The 13,779-nt window shown below is 44.0% G+C and overlaps 1 protein-coding gene across 1 annotated transcript in view; it reads right to left on the minus strand.

Moving 5' to 3' along the window:
* The window catches only part of cpne4b (copine IVb), a 262,123-nt gene that overhangs the window by 25,651 nt on the left and 222,693 nt on the right, over positions 1–13,779 (minus strand). The gene's annotated exons all lie outside the window — the stretch shown is intronic.

The following is a 13,779-nucleotide window of genomic DNA, read 5'->3' on the forward strand; positions in this document are numbered from 1 at the left end:
CTACTAATCCCTGCCATACGGCTACAAGGTAGTCTTGAAAACCCTTGGAGCCAGGCATAAACAGTATGTGGACTCCAGCATGGGCGAAGTGAAACTACATAGCAAAGACCCTGAAACTATCACTCCAGGTCAGACCAAAGTCCTTGAGAGATTAGTGAGTTGCAGAGCAACCAATGCAGGAAGTTGGGAAACTTGAAACTTGATAGAGTCCCCAAGGTCAACGGCCTTGCCGGGTGGAATACTGGTATCAGATGGCTTAGCAGAGCTACCACAAAAACTGCCACATTGTATACCAGTCATCCTCAAGACCAAGTCCGACCATGATATCACCCTGTCCCCGAAGGTTGTGATAGCCGAGATACATGCAGTCATGAGTGTCCAGTCCCTCAAGACACTTGACGCAGAACTATCGACAGACCCTAACCAAAAATCAAAGCTCAAGTTTGACTTTGGACTCTCCAGTACCCCAAGAGTGGAAAGAGAGGATAACTGAACGGCTGAACTCCATGCAAGAAGTTTTCGCACACCATGATCTCGACTTCGGATGCACTGACAAGATAAAGCATCACATAAATCTCAATGACAAGACGCCATTCAAACATCGGGCGAGACCTATACACCCTCAAGATATAGAAGCTGTGCACAACCACATTCAACAGCTCCTCGATGCTGAAGTCATCCGAGAATCTGAATCACCATTCTCGTTGCCAATTGTAGTCGTCAGGAAGAAGAACGGCGATGTCAGACTATGCATAGACTATAGGAAACTGAACCTCCAAACAGTAAAGGACTCATACGCCCTACCCAACCTGGAGGATTCCTTTTCAGCACTCACTGGATCCAAATGGTTCTCAGTGCTGGATCTCAAATCTGGTTTTTACCAGATCGAAATGGAAGAGAAGGACAAGCACAAGACAGCATTTGTCTGCCCGCTGGGATTCTTTGAGTTCAATAGGATTCCTCAAGGAGTAACAAATGCCCTAAGCACGTTCCAGAGGCTTATGGAGCGTGCGTGGGAGAACTGAACTTGAAGCAAGCCCTCGTCTTCCTGGACGATCTAATCGTCTTCTCTTCAACACTAGAAGTACACAAGGAGAGGCTCATGCGAGTCCTGAGCCATCTGAAAGAGTATGGGCTAAAACTATCACCCGAAAAGTGCAAATTCTTCAAGACCTCTGTAAGGTATCTAGGCCACATAGTGTCTGTGAAAGGAGTCGAAACGGACCCAGAAAAGACAACCGCACTCAAAACCTGGCCAAAGCCAACCAAACTGAAAGAACTGAGAGCATTTCTAGGATTCTGCGGTTACTACCGTAGATTCGTCAAAGACTATTCAAAGATAGTGAAACCACTCAATGCACTTACCGCCGGATACCCTCCAACGAAGAAGCACAGAAAAGCTACAGTGAACACCGAGAAGTATCACGACCCTAAAGATCCCTTCGATGACAGATGGACCCCCGCTTGCCAGACAGCTTTCGACGCTATCATAGAAAGGCTGACAACTGCCCCTGTTCTCGGTTTTGCCAACCCCAAGCAGTCCTACATATTGCACACAGATGCAAGCACACTACCAGGAGCAGCAAGGACAGAAGCGTGTCATCGCTTATGCAAGCCGCGGATTGTCAAGATGTGAAACCAGGTATCCTGCCCATAAATTGGAGTTCCTTGCCTTAAAATGGTCGGTAACTGAGAAGTTCCAGGATTACCTCTACGGAAGACCATTTCTCGCTGTCACAGATAGCAACCCACTGACATACGTCCATACCACTGCTAAGCTTGATGCCGCAAGCTACAGATGGTTATCCGATCTATCAACCTTCAATTTCCAGCTGCAATACAGAGCTAGAAAACAGAATCAAGATGCTGATGGGCTGTCCAGACGACCACACAGCAGACCAGCTGATGACCCAATATCGAGAAAAGAGATAGAAAGAATACAACAGTTTGCGAAAGGACACCTCTCCGAACCAGAGCACGCAAGCATGAATGAAGACATCATTAGAGCCATCTGTGAAAGACACTTAGTTCGCGAAGTGATCGACAACGGCTCTAAAGAGACACCATCCAGCATTGCATCGGTGGTATCACTTGCCCTCCACCCAAGTGCAATCCCAGACAGCTTCCAAGGAGAAGATCCACCCAAGTTCAACTCCAGCCGAAATGAAAGAAAAGCAAAGAGCCGACACCTGTATCCATCAAGTACTACAGCTTGTGGAGTCAGGGGAGAAACCTCCACCGACACACCCTAACTTTACCTTCTACTAAGAGAGTGGAACCGGTTAGAAGTATTGGACAGAGTCCTGTACCGGAAGAGAGAAGAAGGCGCACAGACCCACCATCAACTTGTGCTGCCTGAAGACCTGAGACCCATGGTCTTAAAGAGCCTTCACGATGACATGGGCCACATGGGCGTGGACCGAACCCTAGACCTTGTCCAAAAGCGATTCTATTGGCCCAAAATGTCAGCTGAAGTAGAAACATCAGGACCTGCAACCGATGTGTACGGCGTAAAGTTCCACAAGAGAAAGCTGCCCCGTTGGTGAACATCACAGCCACACGACCACTCGAGTTGCTGTGCATGGACTTTCTCAGCCTGGAACCAGACTCAGGCAACACAAAAGACATCTTGGTCATTACGGACCACTTTACGAAATATGCAATAGCGATCCCTACCGCAAATCAAAAAGCGCGGACGGTCGCTAAATGCCTATGGGACCACTTCATTGTCCACTATGGTATCCCGGAGAAGCTCCACAGCGACCAAGGTGCAGATTTCCAGTCCCGCACAATTAAAGAGCTGTGTGAGCTAGCCGGGATCAAAAAGATACGAACCACCCCATACCATCCAAGGGGAAACCCAGTTGAACGCTTCAACAGGACCCTGCTTAATATGCTGGGCACCCTGGAGAATCAAAAGAAAAGCCATTGGCGAGACTACGTCAAACCTCTAGTGCATGCCTACAACTGTACTAAGAACGACACTACTGGATTTACCCCATATGAGCTGATGTTTGGGCGACAGCCAAGATTGCCTGTGGACATAGCCTTCAACTTACCTGTCAACTACCAGCCAGGCTCACACTCGCAGTACGTCCGCAGTCTGAGATCCCACCTTGAAGCAAGTTACAGAGTAGCTACAGAAAATGCAAAGAAGATGGCGGACCGTAACAAAGCAAGATTCGACAAATGAGTTGTTGAGTCTACCCTGCAGGAAGGTGACAGGGTTCTCGTCAGAAACGTCTGCATCAGAGGCAAGCACAAGCTAGCAGACCGGTGGGAAGCAGATATCTACATTGTAGTGAAACAAACTGGAAATGTCCCAGTCTATGTAGTGAGACCTGAAACCAGAGATGGTCCACTACGAACGCTCCACTGAGATCTACTGCTACCTTGCGGATTCCTTCCTATGACCCCTGTGGATGATGGACCTACTGTAAAAGACAAACCTAAGCGACCAAGAACTCGACAGAGCCCAAGAGAAGAAAGCTTGAATGAATCAGAGGGAGAAGACCCAGATGATGACTATCTTGATCTCACTTATCACTATGACCATGGAGGTCTAGTGGTGGAAACCCCAGGGGTACAATCAAATCCTGAAACCATCAAATCTGACACAAGAAACACAGAAACACAACCCCTCCCAGTGTCCACTGTCGAACAAGACCCCTCAGATGCAGTCATTCTTCCTGAGGGAGCTCCAGGGACAACTGCTGACCCAACGACACTGAACAAGAATATCCCATCCGCAGTGAGACCTGAAGGCAGTTTACCTGACCCAGATACAGCGGATTGGGAAAAAGACTTACCTGACATGGATCAGGAAGAGGAAACCCTACTAGGAAGAGACACAGACGAGAACAACTTACCTGAAGAGACCTTACCAGTTATGAGTTCAGAGGAGAACAATACTAACATGGATGAACCGGAAACCGAACCAGATGGACAGGAGGATGTCCAAGACGATGTGGAAAAAGAAGAGGAAAGAGATGTCAGAGATGAACACCCAAGAAAGTCGACAAGACCAAAAGTTCTGATTTATCCGAGACTAGGGAACCCACTAGTAACGATAATCCAGTCATTATTCCAGAGTCTAAACTCAGTAATCGCAGACTCTTTAGATGACCCTAACTCCCAAGAACCCCATAGGACTGAGATAATGTAGTCCTGGGATATCATGCACAGGGACGTGCATTAGGAAAGAAGGGGAGGATGTAACCCAGGTTTCAGATTCATAACTATTTAGTTATAGGAACATAAATAGTTAATGCCATTGAATAAGAACATAAATAGTTAATGTTATTGGGTTATATGTATATTCATGTGAGGTTAACAACGCTTTTGACCAAATCCTTTGAATTGCCTCACTGCCCCTTTAAGTTACCTCAGAACGTGAGTTAGGAGATTAGAGATTGACGGAGAATGACCAGATACTGAATGCTGATAGAACCGAAATGAACTAGCACCACGAAATAGTTATCAAACAGTCATAAAAGATTCCCCCAGTTACAAAACCGAAGAGGTTGTTGCTGTTAAAGAACATACCACTTCCAGAGGCAGTTTTGGTGGGTTTCATCAATATTGTGCTGTTTCATTGTCGAATGTAAAAAATCGCTAGCTCAATGCTAATCGGCTAACAACGATATCCGCATGACACGAGCACGTCGGCGAACTGTATGCTAGCTAATAATGTAGCTTCATCCTGAGTCATGCTAGCGAAGCTCCAAGCTCAATTTGGTTAAATTAAAACTAGAAAGAAACCATTTCAGAAGTACTTATAATTGTATTGATATGCTGTATGATAAGAAAATGGTCTATATACATTTCGACTGCTTTTGGGAGTTTAATATGGAATGTGAGGAATGTTCCCATGTGCTCAAGTTTCAAGTTTCAAGTTTCTTTAATAGTTGTCATACAGAAGTACAGAATACTTTTATACAAAATGCTTCTTACTGTTACGCTCCAGAGACTGTGCAAGTGCACCTTAGCCTAATTTAGCATAAGTCAAATGGACGTTCCCATGTGCTGTGATATTGTAGCCTACTTTAGCTTAGCATAGCCAAAAGTAGCCTGATTGATTATTCATTCTAAAAGCAATGAAAATATGATAAAGCAATGAAAGATGGTAAATAGCTTTTATTTTCTGAATGCCTGTTATGCAGGCCAGGTTTTCTACCACCCCGTTCCCACCCCCGGGAAGAGTTCCCAGGAGTCCCGACCGACCACCACTCATCACGTGTGCCCACGCGGGACGAGGCAGTGTGCCGGACCGACACAAGATGGCGAGCCAATCCTAAGAACCTCAGATCTAGATCAGGGCTATACCCAGGAGCCTGATCTGTTACCCCCTGTTGCCTCAAAAATCTGGTAGGATTGTGAATTACCTTCCTCATTCCCAGTGTGGAAGTGGATCAGGAATTAACGAACTAATTGAACTTGAATCACAAGAACTTCCAAGGACCTTCATATCCTTTTCTATGATACGAACTGATTGAACTTGAACACAAGGACTTCCAAGGGCTTTTGACCCCGTTTCACCTTTTGTATTTTGATATTGTATTTTGTATTTGATTGATGCACATTGTATATATGGGTACTGATATTTCTCCTGTAAAAAGGGAGAGTTAAAGGGTCAATGCACCCAATAAGATACTTGAACTACTGATGTTTCTCCTGTAAAAATGGAGAGTTAAAGGGTCAATGCACCCAGTAAGATACTTGAACTACTGATATTTCTCCTGTAAAAAGGGAGAGTTAAAGGGTAAATTCACCCAATAAGATACCTGAACCACTGATGTTCTCCTGTAAAGAGGAAGAGTTAAAGGGTCAATGCACCCAGTAAGATACTTGAATCTCATTGATAACATATTGATTATAGTTGAATCGCTGATGGTTCTCCTGTAAAGAAAGATAGTTTAAAGGGTAATTTCACCTAATAAGGTATTTGCATTCCTATAACCTTGAATATTTCCATTGGTACTTTGTTGGTATTACACCTGCAAAGGAAGAGTTTGAAGGGTCATCTCACCTAATAAGGTACTTGCATTCCCTGCACACTTAAAGGTTTAAATTAATGTTTAAACACTTACCTACCGAACTGAAATGATAAACTGATATAGAGTTTACTGATCTGTAATTGCAGAAGAAAAGATAACGAGTTACTAACGAAAAGGGGATACATCTAATGTCCAACCTTAAACCTAGAACCTGATACCGAACTAACCTTCTTGAGAGAAGGAGTCGAACCGAACCGAATGTGTTGATCCAATCAACCTATAACATGATATCGAACTAACCCTCCTGAAAGAAGGAGTGGTTCGAGAAATAACCTAAAAAGGGATATTTCACACTACTTCACGTTACTCACTGTATGTATTGAAATTGTCTAGCTAGCACTGCTGTTAAGAATAAAATACCGGTCACTGTTATAACCTTGTCTCTGGTCTACTATTCCTTTAACTGGGTATATTACTCCTCTCCTCATTCGAATCTAGAACTGGTCCGTGGCGAACAGCTGTTACTGTTAGTGACACAAGTGCTACACTTATTGACAGCGTCTTTGGGTTCTTGAAAAACGCTATATACAGTAAATAAAATGAATTATTATTATCATTGTTATTATTATTATTATTATTATTATTATTATTATTATTATTATTATTATTATTATTATTATTATTATTATTATTATTATTATTATTATTATTATTATTATTATTATTATTATATTTGGCCTTGTTTGGATTGTGCATTTCTTTGTTTGCAAACAGTCTGATCAATATATCAACCCATACTAAATAAAGCCGTTACTGACGATCAAGGAATTATAGACGACCCCCGTCCCCCCTTTCCTTCACGCATGATGAAGCATAATGTATACCGATCATATACATTGGAATTTTTTAATATAGCGTGTATAGGAAAGAAACGGCAATCGATAATCTATCATATTGCGTTTGGGCCTATAACTAGCGTTTTTGGAATTACAGCAGAAAAGCTTAAAAACATACTTATATTCTAGACGGTATTAACACAACAATGTATGAATGAAAAAATATAACGTTCCCACATCCGGAACGATAGATAATCGATGTTGAATGGGCCATAGTAATGTCAATATAACAATACAATTAAAAAAGTTATAGCCCTGCAAAGAAGGTAAACATCTCCATAGGCTTTCAACGGTGGCAGACTGGGTATAATGATGGGTACAATCAGGGCCGCCTCAGGGGGTGTGCGAGCGGGAAGGGGGGCCTCGCAATTTTTTTTTATTTAAAAAAAAAAAAAAATTATTATTATTATTTTAATTTTAATTTTTTTATGCGAGGCCCCCCTTCCCGAGAGGCCCTTTTTCATCACAGACCTAAAATCTAGTTTTGCTTATATGCTTATATATTTCACATTAGACACGTTTGTAGAATGTGTCTGACTTGTTCCTGGCTCTGCGGCTCTGCAGATACACTATTGGAGCTCTGGGGCTCTGCAGCAGACATACTATTGGTTTCAACGAAGGGAGGGGTTACATGTGTACAGTCAGCCGGCGTGCGTCAGCTGCGTCTGACTATTTCGCGCGTGCAGCATTGGAAGTTATGCCAGCCAAGACGAAGAGGACGGTCGTTCGGCAGATGGACTGAAGATGAAAGTTGTTGCATGTTAGAAAGTTCAGTCAGGCTAGCCATGTCGGCTTAGCTAAAGGCAGGGACAGCTAGTTAGCTTTAGCTACGTTATAATATCGAGTGCTAACGTGTGGTTCAGTCGGGATAGCCATGTCGGCTAGTAGCTTAGCTAAAGGCTAACTAGCGTTAGCTAACCTAGAGAGAGCGCGTGCAGCATTGTTATTCCAAGATGAAGAGGACGGTCGTTCGGCAGATGAACTTCATCAACTCCACGCGGTTGTCTCCATCCTCTTGGACGTTTGGTGAGTTTTTAATGCACTCTATTCTATTCCCGCCGTGGAGATATCTCTCTCTCTCTCTCTCTCGGGCCGGCTAGCTATCGTGGCTAACGTTATGTTGGCTAACGTTATGTGGAGCCAGCGGGCCGGCTAGCTATCGTAGCTGACGTTCTGTTGGACCAGCGGGCTTGCTAGCTATCATAGCTAACCTTATGTTGAGCTAGCGGGCCGGCTAGCTATCGTAGCTAATGTTATGTTGAGCTAGCGGGCCGGCTAGCTATCGTAGCTAATGTTATGTTGAGCTAGCGGGCCGGCTAACTATCGTAGCCAACGTTATGTTGAGCTAGCGGGCCGGCTAGCTGTCGTAGACGTTATGTTGAGCCAAGCGGGCCGGCTAGCTATCGTAGCTAACATTATATTGAGCCAAGCGGGTCGGCTAGCTGTCGTAGCTAACGTTATATTGAGCCAAGCGGGTCGGCTAGCTGTCGTAGCTAACGTTATATTGAGCCAAGCGGGCCGGCTAGCTGTCGTAGCTAACGTTCTGTCGAGCTAGTGTCAGTACCTGGCCACTCTATTTGCAGTTAGCCTATTTAGCTGATGTCGGCCGTTGGCTCCTTGCTACTTTGTTTTCTCTGGTATAGACCCTCTTCTCTTTGGATTTAAGTGTTGATCTTTGTCCTTTTCGATCTATGTATATTCATGTTGCCTTTGTGAAGTTATCTTTTCCTTCTGTTTTGTTCTTCCATTAAAAGTTGAATATCCTTTAGGGGCTCATCTTAGCTGTCTTGCTTATCTCTCTCTCTCTCTCTCTGTCTGGACCACAGACCCATCTATCCTCTCTCTCTCTCTCTCTCTCTCTCTCTCTCTCTCTCTCTCTCTCTCTCTCTCTCTGTCTGGACCACAGACTCATCTCTCTCTCTCTCTCTGGACCACAGACTCTCTCTGTCTGGATCATCACAGACTCTCTCTCTCTCTCTCTCTCTCTCTCTCTCTCTCTCTCTCTCTCTCTCTCTCTCTCTCTCTGAGCATTGCATTGCTTATAGTTGTCAATTGTGTCAGTCCATTGCAATTTTTCCTTCAGTCACATTTCGTTTTATCCTGCACCTGGCCTAAAACAGGTTGGATGCGCACACAGCTGCTCTACTGTGTTTGTAGCAGAGCAACCATACCTGAAGCCTTGTAAACAAAGACATCAACACTAGAGTGTGTACTTCTATCTACACAGTACAGCCAAAGCATTCCCATTGCTAGGCAAAAACTCCACCTGTTTTCTACACTGCTTCATCCCTTGCTGGATTTTCTGCATTACTGCCACTTGTACATGTGTGTTGTGGAGAAATTTGTACAGTGTTACAAAGCGATAACACTGTATATTGACTGTAGAACGGGAGCTCTCTCTCGCTCTCGCTCTCTCTCTCTCTCTCTCTCTCTCTCTCTCTCTCTCTCTCTCTCTCTCTCTCTCTTGCTATATGTTGACTGTATCATGCCCAGCCTCGGGCAGCGCTATTATTTAAGAATATGTTGACTGTATGAAAAAAAATTAAATAAAAAAAAATCTTTTGAACCTTTAGGTACATTTGGTTCCAAAGGGAATATTGTGCGTTTAAATTTTTGTTTATTTTTTAATCAACTTTTTCTCCTCCCTTTTTTCGGTATTTTTCTCCCATCCCAATTTAGTCGTTATGCCAATTCCCCCCTCCCCTTCCTGGTCATTGCGCGCATTTGCCCCCCACTTGCCGGTCTAGGGAGCCCTGAAGTCTATCACATGCTTCCTCCGACACATGTGGAGACAGCCAGCCGCTTCTTTTCACCTGACAGCGAGGACTCTCACTGGGGAGGTGTAACGCGTGGGAGGATCACACTACCCTCCGCAGTGGGAGAACCTTTTTAACCTCTGTCTCTGTCTCAACCGGTCCCATGGAACAGCTTCATACCCCCCTCTGTCTGGCCTGCAGCGCTGAACCTTACCTGCTCTGCCCTGACCAATTCTGAGTGGTTCCTCTTGCCCCCTGGGGCATATGGCCATGAGCCATTGTCTTGTATATCATCCTGTATACATATACGCTTGCAGTAGTTCTTAGTTCCATCTATTACTCAATTTCATAATTTTCTTATATACTTTGATTCTACTGTCACCATGTATGCATATGCTCACTACATGTATTTATTGCTCCATCTCCGCCCACTACAAACATGGGAACTCTCTAACCCCCCCCCCCCCCAATCCCCCCCCCCCCCCCCCCCCCCCATCTCCCCATCTCTCTGAGTGGTTGTCTCGTAGTGCTGACCAAGGTGGTGGATGTTTCGGGGTCTTGGCCAAGATTGCAGTGACTGTTCTACGTGCACCACAGAGGCCATGGATCAGCTTCTTAAGGCGCTCCCATAGTCGAGCAGACTGTACACAGAGCAGACTCCGCGGAGGTCCGCGCGGCTCTTTGAGCTTTGATCTCAGCGGACAGCAGACCCACAGGTGCGAAGCTACTATTTTCTGACGCGCGGACATCCGCGCCGCTGACTTGGTGTCACACAAAACGCTGCTCGGCGTTTTGGTTGACATCGAACTGCATTTAATGTGACGCCGATCTGCATTTTACTCTGACCACTCGCTCCGTGCCAAGAGAGATGTTTGAATGGCTTTTCTAAATGAAGTGTGTAAAATTGCCAGTTTTATTTCGAAATATTGGAAACGGAGATAACATAGAATGTTATCTCCATTTCCAATATTTTTAAATAAAACTGGTGCTTTTATTTCATGCAATGTGTGTTTCATTTCAGCACCACGCGCTGTCCACCTCAAGCCTATACGGTACATTGCATCTCGCTGCCTATATACCTGTTATTCAAGTGCGTAAAACTTTTTTTGTGGGAAATGTAGTAAAACTGGTGCGAGAAATGTAGGAAATAGACCGCGGACGTCCGCTGAGATCTGCTCGACTATGAAAGCTCAAAGAGCCGCGCGGACCTCCGCGGAGTCTGCTCTGTGTACAGTCTGCTCGACTATGGGAGCACCTTTACTGTCTTCTGTCCGTGGTCTGTCAACGTGGTTTAGACGTTGAGTTCATTGCTGGGTCAAGTACTTCTATTCTATTCACATAATATGCTTACTACATATATCTATTCTATTCACATATATGTTGCATTAATTTATTTTATTTATTTAAAAATATTTGGACTTCATGGTGTTTTTGTTTTGTTCTTGATTTATTGTGATGTTTCTTCTTGACTTGAGAAGACGTGTCCGGCCCATGTGGACATTAACGTGTGTTGTCGGGCCTTACAAATTAATTTGATTTGATTTGATTTGCCATGGTAACCACAGACTCCATGGCAGAAATCTCTGGATGGCATGTGCAGAAGCACTAGGCTACTAAGAGGGGCCAAATGGCTTTTTTCCCTCAGTGTTGTCCTTTCCAACATCAACCATTCTGTTATAAATAATTCACCAATGACCTCAAATATGAATGAGAAAGAATGATATGTACAAGATGACTCCCTGCCAGGGCCGCCCTGCCCACTAGGCAGATCTGACACTGTGCCTAGGGCCCCGCCTTCTTTAACACATTGGGTGCCAGCCATTAGACGGGGCCCGCTGTAGTCAGGCCAGCTTTCCATTACAAACTCTCACTGTGTGTCACGTTGTTTGTAGAGCTAAACCTATATTTTATATTATAGCTATGGATCCAATATAATTGTCAATTGACAGTAAGAACCTTCCATTCAAGATGCAAAAAATAAAAAAAAATTCCATCGATACGTTCCCGTTTTATACCGTGGTGAATATGAGTGTTATATCAGAATGATCTGGGATAATTCCTGTGAGGCTATTTATAAGGCGCAACGCTAATAACGTTAAATCCATTGGTGTTTCGTCCCTACACACGATACAGTTAAAAATCCAAATGCATATGATCGGTATTATGTTCCATCATGAATGCATGAAAGGGGGGGCAGGGGGGGGGGGGGGGGGCGTTTCTGATTAATTGATTGCCAATAACGGCATTCGTTATTACTACAACATAGGCTGATCTGTGGGATGGCTATGAAATCCTTGCACAATCAAGATGAAATTTACGTCAAATTGCTCTTACCTTTGGCCGGTTGGATTCCAAAAACAATTTTCCAATTATTTGATCGCCATCTGGTAGATCATACGATTTGGCCCACGCCATAACCCTCTACAGCATAATGAATCCGGCGTCCCAAAAAGTATTCCATGCGATCGGGTGAAGCCCTCGGTTCAGGCTAACAGAAAAGTCCGCCCGGAGCGTTTTCAGTGTGACACCTGGTCTGCAACAGGGGTTACTGCATTCTCGAGACAGCGCCACTTCCAGGATCTGGCCTGTACTGCACCTTCGGAGTCCCAATATGCCTTTTCCAGGCAAAATACAGCTCTGTGACATTGAATAGGATATTAAAATCGAAAAAAAGGAAAAACTACCCAGAAACGAGAATCTTCATTTCCGGCACTCAATCGCTGGGCCACAGACACGAGAATTCTCGTGAACGGCACCCAAGGGGTTAAAGGTCCCCTCCAGTAAAAAAAAACAGTTTTCCTCTTGGAGTCAGTTTTCCTCTTGGAGTCATTCCTTTTACTATACAGGTGGTTATTTGTGCTGCCAGAGATGTGCCCAGGTGCGGGCTATTGTTGCCCGGGCAACAGCCCGTTTACTCTGATTGGCTGAGTTTCCCCTCTGGAGAACCTTTTTTTCTTTTCTTTTGTTTACATAAAAAATGGGGCAAGAAGGCGCAGCAAAACGGTTAAAAAACATCACACTAAAATGCCCTTTTGAGTGGCGAGTGGTGCGCTTCCAATGGTCTAAACTTGACCATGAGCCCCCACAGTTGAAAAATATCACGCTAAAGTGCCCTTTTGAGTTGCGATTTATTTTTATTTTTACTTATATACTTTTATATATAAGGGGGGGTGCCCTTTTTCCAGGTTAGAGCAATAGCCCCTCCAAATGCCTGTGCACGTCCCTGCTAACTGCCATCGTGCAATGCTAACATGACACTCATATTATACGTTTATACATCTAGTGATAAATTTTTTTCCCCCTGCGAATCTCTTAATTATAACAAGATTGTGTACGCTAATAAGTGTTGGGTGAAACACATTTTTGGTGAACCGTTTAGGTGGAAAAAGGGAAATGGGAAGACATGAGGGGGGAAGGGGGTGGTGCGTTCATAGGTCCTTGCATTCTCAATGAAGGCATACAGTAGATGTAGAGATGCTGCTGAACCATTTTCAGTCGTTTATTGGACATTCTTGTTAAAAATACCAAACAAATTGATATTCATACAACATGTATGGAGGGGATCTTTAATCAAAAGATAGATTTCAAAATAAAATATCAGAGTAACTGCTGAATTAGTTGTTGAATTATTTAATAAAAACCCTCTTAGTTATTTAATTGGTCGTAGAGAGGTCAGTCAGCCAATCAGAGGGTCCCAGGAACATGCCAACATTTTGGCTATCTGGCTGCATGTTAGCCTAGCTTAGCACAATGAATGGAAGCGGACAGTGACGGGTAGCCTTCGGGAGAGGTGTTAGTTGGACAATGCCTAGGCTACCCGTCACTGTCCGCTTCCATTCATTGTGCTAAGCTAGGCTAACGTGCAGCCAGATATATTTCTACTGAACGCACAAAGAGGAAACTGGTATCTATCTTCTTGTCTCTCTCTGGAGAAGACGATAAGCAAATTTTCACAAAATGTTGGCGTGTTCTTTTAAGGTCAAAACTATTATATTATATTTTTTATATTTTATATAAAAAAAGTTCATAAGGCCCCCAAATGTCCAGGGACAACTCTGCTCCCTATTCAAAGAGCAACTTGCAATTGTCTAACAGGGTTGCCTAATATGACAGTGTGAAGCAACCTCCTAC

This window comes from Notolepis coatsorum (assembly GCF_963971535.1).
Source record: "Notolepis coatsorum genome assembly, chromosome: 4".
Classification (NCBI taxonomy): Eukaryota; Metazoa; Chordata; class Actinopteri; order Aulopiformes; family Paralepididae; genus Notolepis; species Notolepis coatsorum.